Raw genomic sequence first — 20360 nt, 5'->3', positions numbered from 1 at the left:
GCATATATCTGGAAGCTAGAAAATGATATAGATGATTTTATTTAGAAAACAAAAATAGAGACACAGAGATAGAGAAGAAACATACGGATACCAAGGATGGAAAAAAGGGATGGGATGAATTGAGAAATTGACATATATACACTATTGATACTATGTATGATTTCCCAGGTGGCTCAGTGGTAAAGAATTTGCCTGCCAATGCAGGAGACACAGGATTTATCTCTGGCTCAGGAAGATCCCCTGGAGTAGGAAATGGCAATCCACTCCAGTATTCTTGTCTGGAAAGTTCCATGGACAAAGGAGCCTGACAGGCTACTATCCATGGGGTCTCAGTCAGTCAGATATGACTCAAAGCTCTGTGGTGACTTAAATGGGAAGAAAATCCAAAAATGAGGGGATATATGTATATATGTATATATAAAGGTGACTGCAGCCATGAAATTAAAAGATGCTTACTCCTTGGAAAAAAAGTTATGACCAACCTAGATAGCATATTGAAAAGCAGAGACATTACTTTGCCAACAAAGGTCCATCTAGTCAAGGCTATGGTTTTTCCTGTGGTTGTGTATGGATGTGAGAGTTGGACTGTGAAGAAGGCTGAGCACCGAAGAATTGATGCTTTTGAACTGTGGTGTTGGAGAAGACTCCTGAGAATCCCTTGGACTGCAAGGAGATCCAACCAGTCCATTCTGAAGGCGATCAGCCCTGGGCTTTCTTTGGAAGGAATGATGCTAAAGCTGAAACTCCAGTACTTTGGCCACCTCATGTGAAGAGTTGACTCATTGGAAAAGACTCTGATGCTGGGAGGGATTGGGGGCAGGAGGAGAAGGGGACGACAGAGGATGAGATGGCTGGATGGCATCACCGACTCGATGGATGTGAGTTTGAGTGAACTCCGGGAGTTGGTGATGGACAGGGATGCCTGGTGTGCTGTGATTCATGGGGTTGTAAAGAGTCAGACATGACTGACTGACTGAACAGAACTGACTGAAAGCTGATTCACTTTGTTGTAAAGTAGAAACTAACACAACATTGCAAAGTATTTATACCCCAATAATAATTAATTTAAAAAAAAAACATAGTTGTTTCAAGGACATAGACTATTTGGGGAGGGGGTGATCATTATGCTACCCCAATGGATATTTATGCATATTTATGAGTATGACTTTGCTAGTGGCTCAGAGGGTAAAGCATCTGCCTGCAATGATGGAGACCCGGGTTCAATCCCTGGGTGGGGAAGATTGCCTGGAGAAGGCAATGGCAAACCACTCCAGTATTCTTGCCTGGAAAATCCAATGGATGGAGGAGCCTGGTAAGCTACAGTCAATGGGGTCACAAAGAGTCGGAGACGACTGAGAGACTTCACTTTCACTTTCATGAGTATAACAAAATAATGACACAATTATATATAGCGTGTAAGATATGTATGGACATGAATATCAAAAATAATTACTAAATTAGTTGAAGCAACAGGAAAGAGCACTTTATTTTGCACTTTTGTGGTTAAAATCCTTTGGAAATATTTTCCTTTTATGCACAATAAATTTTTAAGCATTAAATGGGCCCCGGGAACCAGTTTTTGTTATTAAAGTGCAGACCAGTTAAAAATGTCATGAATTTTTATTTATTAAATTGCATACCATTGAGACACATAAAATAAAACTGGTAAAAATATAAAGCAAACTTATATACCTTCTCAGTCTTTAGCCAATTAAGCTCACATAATCTCCCAAACACAATATTTATGTCACAGTTTCACTTTTTTAAAAAGTGGAACACTAAAATCTCATAAAGTTGTTTAAATTTATATTAATTAGGTTAAAAACTCAATTACATCTTAAGCAAAGAAATTAAAAATAGTGCCAGTGACTTCAAATTAAGCACAATGGATTGGATGTGATTTTTAATCTATATTTCTTCCAGAAAACAAGAGTTTTACAAAAACTTAAAATTCACAGCAAAAAATAGAAAAAGTCAATCAAGCAACCAGAGATGTTATCTCAAGATAACAAAAAGGAACAGGACAGTAAGTCTTTTATCAAAAGAAAAAAAAACCAAGATGATATCAAAGTGTGTTTAGGACCAATGGGCATAAAAATTAACTTTTGCTGCTTTTTCCTGGAAAGATGAAGGGAGGGACACATTTTATTGTCTGATAAGGCAAAAGTGAGAGGTGAAACTGAAAAAGTAAGATTATTGTATTGGACCAGGTAAACTCATAAATCTCCATCTATCCAGTAAGGACAAAATCTACCTCCTACCACCCAGCAGGGGGTGCATGTTCCCTATATGAAAATGAACTAGAGTTTATAGCACACAGAGACACAAGACAATAGGCCTAATGTCTGAGAGCACCCATATCAGAATCAGGGTGGGCATTTTTGTGTAAGAATTCAAATAGCTAATCCTTTAGGTTTTGAAGTTCTGTGGTTGGTTGCAATAAATTGTGAAGTTGTAGCATGATGGCTCAGATGGTAAAGAATCTGCCTGCTGTGTGAGAAGACCCAGGTTCGATCCCTAGGTAGGGAAGATCCCATGGGGAAGGGAATTGTAATCCACTCCAGTATTCTTGCCTGGAGAATTCCATAGACAGAGCAGCCTGGTGGGCTACAGTCCATAGGATTGCAAAACATTGGGCACAACTGAGCAACTAATACAACACAGCATGATGAAAGTTATAGATGTTATGTAAATAAGTAGGCATTGTTGTGTTTTAATAAAGTTCTATAATAACAGGCTAGATTTGGCCCACAGGCCGTAGTTTGCTGACCTTTGAATCAACTTCAAGTCCATACATTTAAGAGTAATATTGCTAGCAATCTTTCCCAATTAGATATTCAAATGTATATTAACCAGACATAGAAATATGTTTACTATCCAAGTTACAACTAGAAAATTCCTGTCTGAAGATACTAACTATCCAAGAGAGGAGAACTACTTACAACTGCTGCTTCTGGCATCGCAGACAGACCATTCCATCTCTACCTGATCAATCTGAAGTGAAGTCCTACCATGTAAACATGCATTTAGAGCCTCTAACAAGCTTTATAGTGCCTTGCTCCAGTGTTCTTGCCTGGACAATCCCAGGGATGGGGGAGGCTGGTGGGCTGCCGTCTATGGGGTCGCACAGAGTCGGACATGACTGAAGCGACTTAGCAGCAGCAGCAGCAGCAGCTCTTGAGTAATGTTGCTGAGAAAAAAACTCATTAGATATTTGAGAAATTTCTAATATGAACCTGTGGCGGATTCATTTTGATATTTGGCAAAACTAATACAATTATGTAAAGTTTAAAAATAAAATTAAAAAAAAAAGAAAATAAGAGTAAGGAACTTAGAGGCAAAAATAAATTATACTTTAAAATTTTGGTGTACTTAGTTATCAATAAATATCAATATTTATATTCTCTGAAAGAGAAATAAAAATTTATTCATTAAACAAGCAGATATACAATTGGAATCACTGGTCCTTTCCAGCAACAAATATTTGAAACCTACTATGCTCAAGACTCAGTTTAGGGATTTGAGATACAGCAATAAACAAAATGTAAAAATTTATCTAATAATGTAATTGCTATTTTGATAGGGGAGATAGAAAATAAACATTGTAACAAATGTGACAATAAATGTCAGAAATGATATGAAGAAAATATAAAACAGGATAAGTCAAACCAGTTGTGGTCTTAAATAGCTTGTTCAGAGTAGCCTCATTGGTAAGGCAGTGTTTAAAAAGTGGTTGAGTCTAGTGTTAGACATTGAGAAGTGAGCCCTTTGGATATCTTGAAAGACTGATCTAGGTAGAGTGAGCACCCAGTGCAACTTCTAAAGGTAAGGCTAGGTCCAAAATATCCTCACAATAACACAATTTTGCCATTTTTAGTTTTGACATTTACACTGATGGTACAAAGTGATGTCAGAACTGTGGTTACAAGAGGTGGGGCTTAGGGAGAAAGGGAACTGGATGAAAGGTGGACAAAGGTACAAACTTCCAGTTATTACATAAATAAGTACTAGTCATATAATGAACAACATGGTCAATATAGTTAATACTGTTCAATGTCACATATGAAAGTTGAATTCTGATCAGGAGGAAACAATATTTTTTTTACCTTGTATACTTTTTGGATTTGTTTTTTATTTTGTATTTATATGAGATGACAGATGCTCATTTCTTGTGGTAATCATTTCATGATACATGTAAGTTAAGTCTTTATACTGTATAGTTTAAACTTACACAGCACTGTACATCAATTATTTCTCAATGGAGCAAAGAAAAAAAATCGGACAATCTCTAACACACATTATCCTAAGACAGCTTACTAGTCAGAGTCCTTTATTTTTGTTTTCAATAGAATTTTTTGCTGACTATACAAGCTAGGTTAGGGGTGATACTTATGAGCTTATAGCACCCAGCACTTCTCTTATACTTCCACTTCAGATCAGATCAGATCAGTCGCTCAGTTGTGTCCGACTCTTTGTGACCTGATGAATTGCAGCACTCCAGGCCTCCCTGTCCATCACCAACTCCCGGAGTTCACTGAGACTCACGTCCATTGAGTCAGTTATGCCATCCAGCCATCTCATCCTCTGTCATCCCCTTCTCCTCTTGCCCCCAGTCCCTCCCAGCATCAGAGTCTTTTCCAATGAGTCAACACTTCGCATGAGGTGCCCAAAGTACTGGAGTTTCAGCTTTAGCATCACTCCTTCCAAAGAAATCCCAGGGCTGATCGCCTTCAGAATGGACTGGTTGGATCTCCTTGCAGTCCAAGGGACTCTCAAGAGTCTTCTCCAACACCACAATTCAAAAGCATCAATTCTTCGGCACTCAGCCTTCTTCACAGTCCAACTCTCACATCCATACATGACCACAGGAAAAACCATAGCCTTGACTAGACGAACCTTTATTGGCAAAGTAATGTCTCTGCTTTTCAATATGCTATCTAGGTTGGTCATAACTTTTCTTCCAAGGAGTGTCTTTTAATTTCATGGCTGCAGTCACCATCTGCAGTGATTTTGGAGCCCCCCAAAAATAAAGTCCGACACTGTTTCCACTGTTTCCCCATATATTTTCCGAGAAATGATGGGACTGGATGCCATGATCTTCGTTTTCTGAATGTTGAGCTTTAAAGCCAACTTTTTCACTCTCTTCTTTCACTTTCATCAAGAGTTTTTTTAGTTCCTCTTCACTTTCTGCCATAAGGGTGGTGTCATCTGCATATCTGAGGTTATTGATATTTCTCCCGGAAATCTTGATTCCAGCTTGTGCTTCTTCCAGCCCAGCATCTCTCATGATGTACTCTGCATGCTGCTGCTACTGCTAAGTCACTTCAGTTGTGTCCGACTCTGTGTGACCCCATAGATGGCAGCCCACCAGGCTCCTCCATCCCTGGTATTCTCCAGGCAAGAACACTGGAGTGGGTTGCCATTTCCTTCTCCAATGCATGAAAGTGAAAAGTGAAAGTGAAGTCGCTTAGTCGTGTCTGACCCTCAGTGACCCCATGGACTGCAGCCTACCAGGCTAAGCAGAGTGACAATATACAGCCTTGATGTACTCCTTTTGCTATTTGGAACCAGTCTGTTCCATGTCCAGTTCTAACTGTTGCTTCCTGACCTGCATACAAATTTCTCAAGAGGCGGATCAGGTGGTCTGGTATTCCCATCTCTTTCAGAATTTTCCACAGTTTATTGTGATCCACACAGTCAAAAGCTTTGGCATAGTCAATAAAGCAGAAATAGATATCTTTCTGGAACTCTCTTGCTTTTTCCATGATTCAGCACATGTTGGCAACTTGATCTCTGGTTCCTGTGCCTTTTCTAAAACCAGCTTGAACATTAGGAAGTTCACGGTTCGCATATTGCTGAAGCCTGGCTTGGAGAATTTTGAGCATTACTTTACTAGCGTGTGAGATGAGTGCAATTATGTGGTAATTTGAGCATTTTTTGGCATTGCCTTTCTTTGGGATTGGAATGAAAACTGCCCTTTTCCAGTCCTGTGGCCACTGCTGAGTTTTCCAAATTTGCTGGCATATTGAGTGCAGCACTTTCACAGCGTCAACTTTCAGGATTTGAAATAGCTCAACTGGAATTCCATCACCTCCACTAGCTTTGTTCGTAGTGATGCTTTCTAAGGCCCACTTGACTTCACATTCCAGGATGTCTGGCTCTAGGTCAGTGATCACACCATCGTGATTATCTGGGTCGTGAAGATCTTTTTTGCACAGTTCTTCTTTGTATTCTTGCCATCTCTTAATATCTTCTGCTTCTGTTAGGTCCATACCATTTCTGTCCTTTATCGAGCCCATCTTTGCATGAAATGTTCCCTTGGTATCTCTGATTTTCTTGAAGAGATCTTAGTCTTTCCCATTCTGTTGTTTTTCTCTATTTCTTTGCATTGGTCGCTGAAGAGGCTTTCTTATCTCTTCTTGCTATTCTTTGGAACTCTGCATTCAGATGCTTATATCTTTCCTTTTCTCCTTTGCTTTTCACTTCTCTTCTTTTCACAGCTATTTGTAAGGCCTCCCCAGACAGCCATTTTGCTTTTTTCTTTTCTTTTCCATGGGTATGGTCTTGATCCCTGTCTCCTGTACAATGTCACGAACCTCATTCCACAGTTCATCAGGCACTCTATCTATCAGATCTAGGCCCTTAAATCTATTTCTCACTTCCACTGTATAATCATAAGGGATTTGATTTAGGTCATACCTGAATGGTCTAGTGGTTTTCCCTACTTTCTTCAATTTAGGTCTGAATTTGGCAATAAGGAGTTCATGGTCTGAGCCACAGTCAGCTCCTGGTCTTGTTTTTGCTGACTGTATAGAGCTTCTCCATCTTTTGCTGCAAAGAATATAATCAATCTGATTTTGGTGTTGACCATCTGGTGATATCCATGTATAGAGTCTTCTCTTGTGTTGTTGGAAGAGGGTGTTTGTTATGACCAGTGCATTTCCTTGTCAAAACTCTATTAGTCTTTGCCCTGTAAATTTGTTAAGTGGGTCCATATCCTAATTTGACTGTAATTTCTATAAAGACAGCACACCTGCCTTTGTCGTCACAGTATCCCCTATACTTAACTAGCATTGCTAATAACCTATTTTAGCATGATGTATTGGATTTAACCTGCTTTTCTTGTTTAAAATCTCACCTTCAATGATGTAATGACATGCATTGCCTCAGAAGTGGAAAAAAAAAAAAGTAAGGCAAATATATGTATCATTCAGCTCTGATTTACAAATGTTTATATGTTAAATTATCATAAAACAGAAACATGATATCCAATGTGCTTTTGGTTCTCAAAATGAGTGAGAGTGTTTGTCATTCCATCATGTCTGACTCTTTGCAATCCCATGGACTATAACCTGCCAGGCTCCTCTGTCCATGGGATTTTCCAGGCAAGAATACTGGAATGGGTTGCCATTCCCTTCTTCATGGAATCTTCTTGACCCTGGCTCTCCTGCATTGCAAGAAGATTCTTAATAGTGAGGCAACTGAGGGAGAATATTTTGTCTTAAAATGGAATTCTAGAGATCATAATTTCTTTATCATAAGCTAAACCTGAGAAGCCTAAGAGTTAGAGTTTATACACATGACCTACTGGATTAGAAATAATGTGGCAATTAAATTAGAGCTGTTCTGAAAGTAAGGACAAAACAAATCTCTGCTGCGGCTGGAGGCTTAGGAAGGACTAGTAAAACAGAATACAGTTTAGATTCCAGTGTACACACTGAACTCTTATCTATCTCCCAAACACCAAACCCAGGCATGGTATGGGGTATGGAATCTCTTGAAGTCAATAGTTAGGTTTGGGATCTGAAACATTTGGGGACTTTTGGGCTACTGATCATATAGAACTCTTGATGCGTACATCCTCAGTCATGTCCGAATCTTTGCAGCCCTAAGGACTGCCAAGCTCTTCTGTCCATGGAGTTTTCCAGGCAAGAATATTGGAGTGGGCTGCCATGCTCTCCTCCAGGGGGTCTTCCAACTCAGGGATCAAACTCGAGTCTCTTACAGCTCCTGCACTGGCAGGCGGATTCGATACCACTGTGCCACCAGGGAAGCCCCACATGGATACATAAATGCAGAAAATGCTAGGCCAGTATGGCTGAAGTAGAGTAGAAATGGCAATGAGAGTCCGATATAGACATCCTACCCTTCAAATATTCCTCAGCTTACATGGGCAGAGATAATATCCCCAAATTTCTGGGATCCAAGGCTCCAAGAGAGCTAAATACTCACCTAGATGCCATGAAATTGTTGTGGGAATTTTGGGTTCCATGGTAGTAGCTATAAGGAGATTAGGAACCAAGTCTGGGGCAGAGTCATCTAGAGAGATAATTGTGTTATTTCCAGAAGAGTCACAATGCCTTGCCTGTTCCAGACAATTAGATAAAACACTAGTTTTCATAATGAAGAACAAAAGCCAACTCCCAGCATCAAGTAGTGAAAGCTTGACCTTTACGTAGGCCAATGAGGACAGAAGTACTCAACCACAAACGTTCCTCAATGCAGAACTATAAAAAGAGGTATATTGGAGCTGGCACAAACCAGCTCATTAGAGCCCATCATGGGTACCTCTTTCCAACTCTGCATTCAGTAATGGTACATTGGAAGCTCAAAATTGGCCACCAGGAAAGCATTTATACCATGAACTTGGAAACCCAGCCAATTGGGGCCTTATCCCCATTTTCCTCTCAAGAATCAGGTATTAAATATTTTCCAGCATGCTGCAAATGACATGTAAGCCTATTGTGCATTCAGATTATCCTGGGAAGAAAGAAAATAAATGGAATAGATCATCAGATACCACTAAGTAGTGCCTGTGTGTGTGCTGTCTCTTCAGTTGTATCTGCCTCTTTGTGAACCCATGGACTGTGTAAACTGCCAGGCTCCTCTGTTCATGAGAATGTCTAGGCATGAATACTGGAGCGGGTTGCCCTGCACTCCTCCAGGGGATTTTCCAGACCCAAGGATCAAATTCATGTTTCTTATGTCTCCTGCATTGTCAGATGTGTTCTTTACCACTAGCATCACTAAGTTGTAGTGAAATTTTAATAAGCAGCTACTCAAAAATTCCCAAATGGAAGGGCTAGAACTTTATGTAAATTTTGTTGTAAGTAATCCATTAATATCAACAAAAATGCCAAGTTTTACCCAACAATTCCATTTTGTTGGGATTGTTTTCAGCAAATAGATGAAAACATATGTAAGGAGAGTACTCATTAAAACATTACTTAAAATGTTGGAAATGATTTCAACATTCAGAAATATAGGATTAATTCAATAATTTATAGTTATGAAAAAAATACTAGATGTCATTAAAATGACATTGGGCATATCCATTGATTTAACTATCTGTTGACAATGTATTTAAGTGAAATTGATGATATGAAACTTCAAATGTTTTACATATCACATTCCAAAAGGATATTCGTGAAAGTATTTATAATGCTTATCTTTGGTATTATTAATCTTGGAGCATTTTGATTTTTTTCTCTTCTTGGGTTTCTACATTGTAGATTGTTATCTACCTCAAGAATGCATTACTTGAATAAATTATTGAGAGTATTAAAAGAAGTGGTGGTAAAGCACGAAATTTTTTTCATAGATGACTGAAATTGGCTTAAAGATAAAGGTTTAAAGGTTTCAAAAGAGAAGATTTAAGTTTGAATATTGAATCAGGGATTTGAAACTGAGAATTTTATAAATAGGAGATTAATACTTCTGCATCAGTTATTTTCAACTTTAATCTTCTGATGTATCAGAAATATTATCTTAGTGTATTCTTAAGAGACAGAGATAGTTGGTCAAAATGCTAAGGTCAAAGTTTAAAGTAAATTTACTTACGCTATTTTTACTCTGGATAACAGAAAGGACAGGATGGTTTTATTCCCCTAGGTGGTAAGCAGCAAATGATTTTTGCTTTCTACAGGTCTTTTTCCCTTTTTTTAACTGTCAGGGCACAAACACGTTAACTTCACATAAATGGAGAGTACCTGCTGTGGAAAACATCTCTTTTGACTTAAAAAGGAGCATTAAAGCCTCTGTCACTTCAGTGAAATGACGATTAAAAGAGCAAATGTGAAGTACTTATATATCCAGGTTATAGCAGTTACAAGTTAGAAAAGTTTAAATTTCGTTGGTTTTTTTTTTTCTGTGGAGCAATGGTTATTTGCGACCAGTCACATCAGTTCTGGTCAGAATAGTCAGTTCTTCTGGCTAGCCAGCAAATAAAATACGTAAAGATTCTTCCTTCATTAGGTCAGCCTCCAGGAAATGCTGATGGAAGAATGAAAGGCCATCCTTTACCCTTGAGGAGCAAACTTCTAGGAATTTCCATTAGCACACTGTTAGAATTTGGCTATCTCTTTTCGTGCATAATTTTCTAATTTCAACATTTAAGAAAACACTAATACAGATGCTCTTTCTTCAAAATTTTAATTCATGGTTGTCTGTCAAGATTTGTAAGCTCCATAAAGTTTCCTTCTCTTTAACCAGGTACAGTAAATGAAAGAAGATAGCAAATGTTTGGAATATGACTTTGGTTTTGATCATACAAACACGTCTAAAATAAAGTTTCCCAGTTTGCAGCCATTGACATTTTTTACAGTCACATGTAGGAAGTTATCCTGTGTATTGTAGGATGGTTTGCAGTGTCCTGGCTACTGCAGTATACCCACTAGATTTGTTTGTTTAATAGGTTATAGTAGCACCCTGTCCCCAGGTGTGACAATCAAAAAACATTTGCAAATATTGCTCAGTGTCCTCCAAGAGGCAAAATATCCTCTGATTGTCAGCTATTGATCTAGAAAACTTAGAAAAGTTAATGCACAAAAATTAATATACTGTATGTTTTTAATTATATCATTCAATTTGACTATGTCGATATCATATCAATAAATTTGATTGTCATAATTAAAAACAATTTTTTTGTTTAAAGATATCAGTTCATAATCAGGAATTAATCTACTAAATCTGCAGGTGGGTATCAGCTACGAAAGATTGATTTTCTAAATAAATAGCTGGTAAAGGACAAGAAGAAATCTCATAGCTGTCAGTTTTAAATGAGTCACACCTTTGCAAATCTCATTGTTTGTCCTTATGCATGACATATTGCTGTGATGCTGTGTTTTACAAAACCAGTTATAGGCATGTATGCAAGGAGAAAGGTGGCACCAGTGCCCTTGAAGCAGGACTGAACTAAAACAGAGGCCTCTATATGCACTGTGTTCTCTAATGTGCTTTAGTTTGCCTTCAACACAACTGAGAAGTCCAAATTTTACTTCCCATATGTAAAGCATCTTACAGAAAGTAAGAATGAAAAGACTTAGAGACTTCACTGGTGGTCCAGTGGTTAAGACCACTTTTTCTACTGCATGGGGCATGGATTCTATCTCTGGTGGAGGAACTAAGATTCCCACATACCTGGTGGTACATGGTACAACCAAAAAAAAAAAAAAAAAGAATGAAAAGACTTAGTGTGTAGCTCAGATGATAAAGAATCTACCTGCAGTGCAGGAGACTTGAATTCAGTCCCGGATCAGAAAGATCACCCATAGAAGGAAATGCAACCCACTTCAGTATTCTTGCCTGGAAATCTTATGGACAGAGGAGCCTGGTGGGCTATAGCCGATGGGGTCTCAAAGAGACATAACTGAGTAACTAACACTTTAAAAGCACTCAATAATTGTTAAATGTTAAGAATTAGATTTGTGGTGATATAGGAAGACCATGAATTTCAGAGAAAGAAATACATTGGTTAAATCTACTAGTTGTGTAGTTTTGGTCAAGTTTTTTGTTTTAGCTTGTATGTTTCCAACTTTTCTTCCACCAGTAAAATGGACTTAATGATAGATAGCTTATAGGATTATTGTGAGAATAAATTTTAAAATTCAAATCATCCAGCATAATTAAACATAATATATATTCAAAAAATGTCAGATGATGGAGTAAATACATAATAAAATAATTCTCAAGAACATAGAAATTTATAAACAATACATATTTTTCCTTATATTTTATTCCAAAAATTTGTTTCAGAAAGAAAAATAAGGATATAAAAAGAAGAAAAAAAATATTCAGTGACTCCCCTACTCCCCTTGTTTTAAGATGTTGGTAAACATAGTACTTCAGTGCAGCTGGTATTTTATGTACCAAGGAATTTCAAATGTCTTTCAGAAGAAAGCCACCTATATTCATGTCATGTTCAAAATATTAAACCAGTTCCAAGTTGGCAAGGATAAAAAAGAAAACATTCAGTAAATTTCAGTCATTTGCCTCCCAAACACTTCACTGAACTTATTAAATGCTGTGCATGTAATACATTCTAACTGCTAATAGGGTTCATAGAAGAACTTTAATTTTCCCACTTACTTTGTATTGCAGCTTGCATTTTAAGGTTTTCACATGTGATTGCAAACAGTTTGAATTATCCTGAATGAAAAGTTCTGTACTGGGCGGTCAGGGAGTGATTTTTGTCTTCCTCTAACATAATCCTTCCTCTAACATAATTCCACAATAAACTGTGGAAAATGCTGAAAGTGATGGGAATACCAGACCACCTGACTGGCCTCTTGAGAACTCTGTAGGCAGGTCAGGAAACAACAGTTAGAACTGGACATGGAACAACAGACTGGTTCCAAATAGGAAAAGAAGTATGTCAAGGCTGTATATTGTCACTCTGCTTATTTAATTTATAGGCAGAGTACATTATAAGAAACACTGGGCTGGAGGAAGCACAAGCTGGAATCAAGATTGCCAAGAGAAATATCAATAACCTCAGATATACAGATGACACCACCCTTATGGCAAAAAGTGAAGAACTAAAGAGCCTCTTGATGAAAGTGAAAGAGGAGAGTGAAAAAGTTGGCTTAAAGCTCAACATTCAGAAAACTAAGATCATGGCATCTGGCCCCATCACTTCATGGCAAATAGATGGGGAAACAGTGTCAGACTTTATTTTGGGGCCTCCAAAACCACTGCAGATAGTGACTGTAGTCATGAAATAAAAACACACTTAGTCCTTGGAAGAAAATTTATGACCAACCTAGACAGCATATTAAAAAGCAGAGACATTACTTTGTCAACAAAGGTCCGTCTAGTCAAAGTTATGGTTTTTCCAGTAGTCATGTATGGATGTGAGAGTTGGACTATAAAGAAAGCTGAATACTGAAGAATTGATGCTTTTGAACTGTGGTGTTGGAGAAGACTCTTGAGAGTCCCTTGGACTGCAAGGAGATCCAACCAGTCCATCCTAAAGGAAATAAATCCAGAATATCCATTGGAAGGACTGATGTTGAAGCTAAAACTCCAATACTTTGGCCACCTGATGCAAAGAGCTAACTCATTTGAAAAGATCCTGATGCTGAGAAAGATTGAAGGTAGGATAAGTGGACAACAGAGGATGATATGGTTGGATGGCATCACCGACTCAAGAGACATGAGTTTGAGTAAACCCTGGGAGTTGGTGACAGACAGGGAGACCTGGCATGCTGCAGTCCATGGGGTCCCAAAGAGTTGGACATGACTGAGCAACTGAACTGAACTGAACATAATCCTATAAAAGTAATAATTTATTATGATATACACTCAACTATAAGATTACCAACCTCAGCAAGTCTTAACAATTTGTGGATCAAGCATTTGTAAAGTAGCTTCTAAATAATGCTGTAATAGAAAACAAAATTATAAAAAGCACAGGGCAAAACTTCCACATGCTACCAGTTTCCTGCAAGGGAAAAAGAAACAAGAAATTGCTCTCTGGTGTGATAAAAGCTATAGTGCACATAAGCAGCCATGAAACCTGTCAAAGGGCGGAACAATGACTTCGTCTTCCTTCAGGTAGGCTGTCCTATCTCTTAGCTGATTAGGATAGCCTATCTGAAGATTCCCTGGTGGCTCAGCAGTAAAGAATCCACCTGCCAATGCAGGAGACAAATGCAGGTTCGATACTTGGGTCGGGAAGATCCCCTGGAGCAGGAAATGGCAATCCACTCCAGTATTCTTACCTGAGAAATTCCATGGACAGAGAAGCATGATGCGCTAAAGTCTGGTGTGGTAGCAAAGAGTCAGACATGACTTAGCCACTAAACAACAACAAACAACAATGTTATCCCAGTCAACCAAAAGAGTTGCTCTTCTGGAGTAGAATACATCAGTATTTATTAGTTCATTAGGTTTTTGAAAGGATTTGAGAGGGAAACAACAGAACATCAAAGTTCTCAAATTTGTACTTTAAAATTGTGTGTGTGTGTGTGTGTGCGCTCAGTTGTGGCCAATTCTTTGCGACTCTGTGGACTGTGGCCCACAAGGCTCCTCTGTCCAGGGAATTCTCCAGGCAAGAATACTGAAGTAGGTTGCCATTTCCTACTCCAGGGGATCTTCCCAACCCAGGGATCAAATCTGCATCTCGGGCATTGATAGGTAGATTCTTTACAACTAGCGCAAACTAGGAAGCCCCTAGAATTACTTGGAGATCTGAAACTCCTGATATGCAGGCCCAAACTCCAGATCCATTAAATTAAAATCTCTAGATCTGGAACCTAGAAAGCAAAAGTTTAATCATCCTCAGGTAATTTAAATGGGCAGCAAAATCTGAGCTTCATTGATCTATAAAGACAACCGCTAATCTAAAAGGAGCAGAGAGAATCTATGTATCCTGGTGTGTCCTGAAGAGAGTCAGTGTTTTCACTGATCACTGAATTTAACTATTAATTAAGTGACTAAGACAAAACTGGGTTAATGCTGACCTTTATTATTGATTTTTACAAAATCAAGCCTATGTATTTGCCAGAGGGAAAAAAATGCCTGATTCACATAATGCTGTTAGATTTGTCTCAAGGAATGTTTTTATGCATACCGAGTTCAGTTCAGTTTGGCCTCTCAGTCATGTCTGACTCTTAAGGCTTAATGCACATAGTTGTCAAGAATGTCCTATGATATTAATGAAATTACATCTACAAATTAATAGGCAGAGGTATGGAAATCTATTTTGATAGAAAGTTTCATGATGGTTTTTATTATTTTTCTGATTTTCTACTAAACCAGTATAACTTGGAGAAAGTTGTGTTGAGAAAAACCTGAGAATTTCTGATAAAAGCCAGTATGTGACTATTAAGTACACCCTCTCTTTATGATGTCTTGAATCCTTGAGCAAGATTAGCTTAAATGTATTCTTAGGTGCATGTATTGTTTGGGGGCAAAGATACAATATACATTTCATAATAAGAGGAAGTTATCTTTTGTGATGAATTTTTCACAGAAAGGATCTATGCAAGGTGAATTTACAATAAAGGAACAGAGCTTTTCATTTACATAAGTAACAAAATTTTTTAAAAAAGAAAAAAACTGTATCCCCCTCGCTACTAAGAAGCAGTTTCAGAGCTTCAGCTTCTTCCTCTTCAGTCTACTGAAGTAGACTGTCTACTGGTAGACTACAGTATTCTACCAGTCTACTTTTTGTCCAGTGGAAGGACCATGGACTTTAGTGTCAAGCAACAGTCTTTCATATTCATTTAAATCATCTTAAATTGATTTGGCTTGATCAATAAAAAAGCTCTTTTTACCCTTTACTCAGTTTTCATAGACTCTTTTTTTTTTTTTTTTTTTTTAACCAGTCTATGCACTTGATAAAAGCTTCAGGGAATGTAGCTCAACCCTTATCTACCTTGTCTCCTGACTCACTCTTCATGTTTTCCTAGGATTGTGACTTTCTCTGTTTTTTTCTATATTTGTCACACTTTAAATGTAGACAGATCCAGGGTTTCCACTCAGACTTTTTAGTCTTCACACATACCCCTTCCTTTTCCTCTCTCATTTAGATTAGCTCTCAGGAAATCTCTACTCTCACCTACTATCGTTGTGTGTGGCCAGTCTGTTTCCTGGGTTCTAATCTCATTATCCTGCTGCACAGCACTAGGAAGTACTCATAGAATTTCCTGTCAATGCTTTCTTTTGACAGATAATCAGAAATTTTAAACTCAATTGTAAAACTTCATGGTACTCTGAAATAGTTTCAGTAAAAATTAATTGAGCATAGCCTCACCATACAGGAACTTTAGTATATCACTTTATATTTGCATAGACAGGTAGTGGTTTTGTTTGTTTTTAATTTTCCACTTAAAGCATCTTTGTTTGTCACAACACCTGGTGTCTAGAGGAAATATTTTGATTCCTATTTTATGAATGAAGAGACTGTGAAAATCTTTAGAAAATTTCCCCAGTCTTGTGAATTGCATGGTGATAAGTTTCTACTATTTTATCTTGCCTTTCCTATCCTAAAATAAACTACTCAAATTAACAAATAATGATTGTATGGTTTTGGTCTTTTATCATTGTTAACAATACTGTATGTTTTAACTATCAAACTAAAAATACTGACCCATATAAGCAAGTACAGACATAATCGTGACTTGCATAAAGGTCATATTTTATTTTAAATAGTTTATTTTATTAATTTTTAAATGCTTATAATGTAATGATTTTATTCACTTGAACTCATTTTTATTTTCCTTATCAATTACTCCACTAATTTATGTATTCTTTGAAGACAGGGACAAGATTTTGAAAATATTATTCTGATTCTTCACTTGGTCTGTACAATACAATGGTGTGGACTGTGTTTTCTACCCCCCAACCCTCACCCTCACCAAAATTCATGTTGAGACCCTAATCTCCAATGTACATATATTTGGAAATAGATTCTATCAGAAGGTAATACAGGTTAATACAGATCATGGGGTGGGCCCCTTATAAATAAGACTGGTGTCTTTATAAGTAGAAGAAGAGATATCAGGGCTCACTTCTTCTGGGTTGTAATAAAAAGGCAGATAACCCTCTGCAAACAAGGAAGAGTATTCTCTTCAGGAACCAAATCCACCAGTACTTTCATCTTGGATTTCCCAGCCTCCCTAACTGTGAGAAAATATATTTCTGTTCAAACTATCCAGTCTATGGTTTTTGTTATGTCAGCCAAGAAGACTAAGACATTCAACAAACTGACAATGTTCTTTTTTAACTGGAGAATTATTATCAATGTGAAGAAGGAAAGAAAGGAAAAGACTGTAGTCAACAAAATATTCCTGTCTTAAGTCTTTAAAATGTGTATCAGAGTTGAACTGATAGCTTAAATGCTATCTGTAGCTAGATTTTCTAAAACTAGTTTTGCCCACTGGATCAATGACATTTAACTTAAATGTAAAGATTATATATAAGCATATGATTTGAATGTGGCATTTGAGAGAAATCTAATGAAAAAAAAAATGTGGGTTGTTATCAGACTTGCAGTTACCAGAATGATAAGAAAGAAGAAAACTATTATAGCATTTCTCAGAAATATATTTAAAAACTAATATGGATTCCAAGAGGACAAAGCCATCGATAGTATATTATTAACTACATATGTTTTAAAAGAAAATAGATCAAAGAGATCAAGGTCGTGTATGGTAGTATTTCAAGATTTGTGAAATGGATAACAAGGAGTGTTGTGTGTTTTAGAGGGAGAGGGGACACAGAGAAGTTCCTTTTCTCCACCTGATCATGGTTAGACTAGAATACAAAACCATTACTTTAGTCTTTACCTAAATCAGACAACCTACAGTATTTGAAGTATCTATACAGTATTTGAAGTATCTATAACTTCAAATATATTCATTTCCATATATTTCTAAATGGCCTTTAAAATATGTTTATGAAGATTAATTATATATTTAAGAGAATTCATAATGTGTTTTCAAGTGAAAGAAACAAGGATAAAATAAGTATTAGTATATACATCAAGAAAGTAGAATTTTAATAATATAACTTTTTACTTAGTCGCTTTTTTGGGGTGTATATCAATCTTCTCCCCTACACAAATGTTTCATAATGAGCATCTCAATTTGCTAGCTAATGAGCCCCTTTGATCTTATTTGGGAAACTGCAAATTCTCTGTCCTTTACTATTTAGGACTTAGGGCAAAAATTGTCTCAAAACTGCTAATGCAAGAAGTATATTTGTAGCCTCAAATGTTTTATATGAAAATTCTGAAAAGAGATAGTCTTGGACTTAGAGAAAAATATTATATCAAAATATTCTGTTTTGACTTTTAAAGATTTCAGTTGCCTTTAATATCAAAGGCATTCTTGTAAATTTTTGAAAGCCCCTCATTGCAATTTCACTTACCTAAAACTTCACTTTTTAAGTTTGATCTTTCTGGAAAATCAAACCAAAGATTGCCACTTTACTAGCTAGTTGACTTCCCTGGTATTTCAAATGGTTAAGAACCTGCCTGTAGTACAGGAAATCCATGATCGATACCTGGGTTAGGAAGATCCCCTGGATTAGGAAATGTCAACTCACACCAGTATTCTAGTCTGGACATTCCATGGACAGAAGAGCCCGGCAGGCTACAGTCCATGGGGTCTCAAAGAGTCAGACACAAGTGAAGCAACTTGGCAAGCATGCACATACTAGCTAGTAATAAAAAAATTTTAATGAAATTGAATATGACTTAAAATGTTGCCATAGAGAATCAAACATGAATGTTTACTTTTTAAATTTCATTCTTTATATGAGGAAGGTTTTTTTCTAACAAATATTTTCCTGATGTAGTGAGTTGAGTGGTGCCCTTCATCCACCCCACAGATAAGGCCATATCCTGGAAATTGTAAATGTAACCTTAATTGGAAAAAGAGCCTTTACACTAATAATCTCTGTAACTAATAATCTCTGGCTGATATCATAATAGGTGATATCATAGTGAATTATCAGAGTTGGCCCTAAATCAAATGACAAATACCCTTATAAGAGATACCCAGGGTAAAGACTCTAGACAAGTCCATTTGGAGATGGAGACAGACATGGGAGAAGTACAGTTTCAAGCCAAGGAATACCTAGGGCCCACCAGAAGTTGAAAGAAGTAAAAGATTCTCCTTTAGGTCCTTTGGAGGGAGAATGGTTATTCCAAACCTTGATCTTTGGACTTCTGATCTTCAAAACAGTGTAGGAATAAATGTCTCTTTTGTTATTTTTTTAAAGCCACTATATTTGTGATAATATTTACAGAAGCCCAAGGTGGCTCAGATGATAAAGAAACTTCCTGCAATGCAGGAGACTTAGGTTCAATCCCTGGGTCAGGAAAATCCCCTGCAGAAGGGAATGGCTACCCACTCTAGTATTCTTTCCTGGAGAATTTTATGGACAGAGGAGCTTGGTTGGTTACAGTCCATGGGATCACAAAGAGTTGGACATGACTGAATGACTAACACAGTAGGAAACAAATATGCTTGATGTGTTCCCTAATTTGATAATTTGATTCTTTGTATTACTGGTCTAAAACAAAGCTAGAAAATGTTACAATGAGGATTTCAAGTCCTATTGATTCCCATTTCATATATTCTTTTGGTCAAAATTCTGTTCAAAGAGTAGAAAAATAAGTTATATCTTTGATTATAGATCCCTAGATATTTGCAAGCAAAAAACCTTGCAAATGATAGAATGTAGTCACTTAATGTTGTGCAGAAAATTAAGCTGAGAGACCCAATGACCTGCTACAGTTCACAGACCTACACTGAATGTCAGGTTTTGTCTGAACCCATTTGCAATGTGAGCAAATATGATGTGTGTGACAAATATGATGATGTGACGTCACAACTGATGTCACAGACTGCTGCTTTCAGTCTTCCAGGGCTGCCATAGCAAAACATCACAGACTGAGTAGCTTAAACACTAGACATTTATTTTCTCACAGTTTTGGAGACTGGAAGTTCGTGATCATGCTGAGAGTTCTCTTCCTGGTTTGTGGATAGTGACTTTCTAACTCTCCTCTGTGTTTGCCCAGAAAAAGAAAGTGTGCTCTACTTTCTCTTACAAGGGCATCAATCCTACTGCATTAGGGCCCACTCTTATGATTTAATTTAACCTTAATTACCTCCTTTAGATGTTATATCCAAATATAGGACCTACAGGATCACATTGGGGATTAGTGTCTCAAGATATTAATTGGGGGGGGGGCGGAATTTCAGTTTATAACACCCTTGTTACTGTACTTGGGTAAGAGTATGTCATAGTACTTCTTTAACTTCGAAAGTGGGAGAACTGAAACAATTGGATATCAGTTCTGACTCCTTTATCAAAATCTTTTGGATGGATCTGACATGAAATCTAAGTCATGTTTATAGACCTAATTACTTTTATATCTATTCATAGCAATCATCTTTAAGAAAGATATAAAAACAAAGGAAACTCCAAAATTTTTAGTTCTTGCTATAATTTTCAGTCCAAATGATAAATTTTGTTCTATATAATTGCATCTATAAGATATTCATATAAGAATTTCAGAGTAGATTTGAAAGGAAAAGAAACTAAAGGACATTGAGAAAGTGAGAACA

Source organism: Bubalus kerabau, chromosome 7 (assembly GCF_029407905.1).
Source record: "Bubalus kerabau isolate K-KA32 ecotype Philippines breed swamp buffalo chromosome 7, PCC_UOA_SB_1v2, whole genome shotgun sequence".
Classification (NCBI taxonomy): Eukaryota; Metazoa; Chordata; class Mammalia; order Artiodactyla; family Bovidae; genus Bubalus; species Bubalus kerabau.
This window is presented reverse-complemented; position numbering follows the sequence as displayed.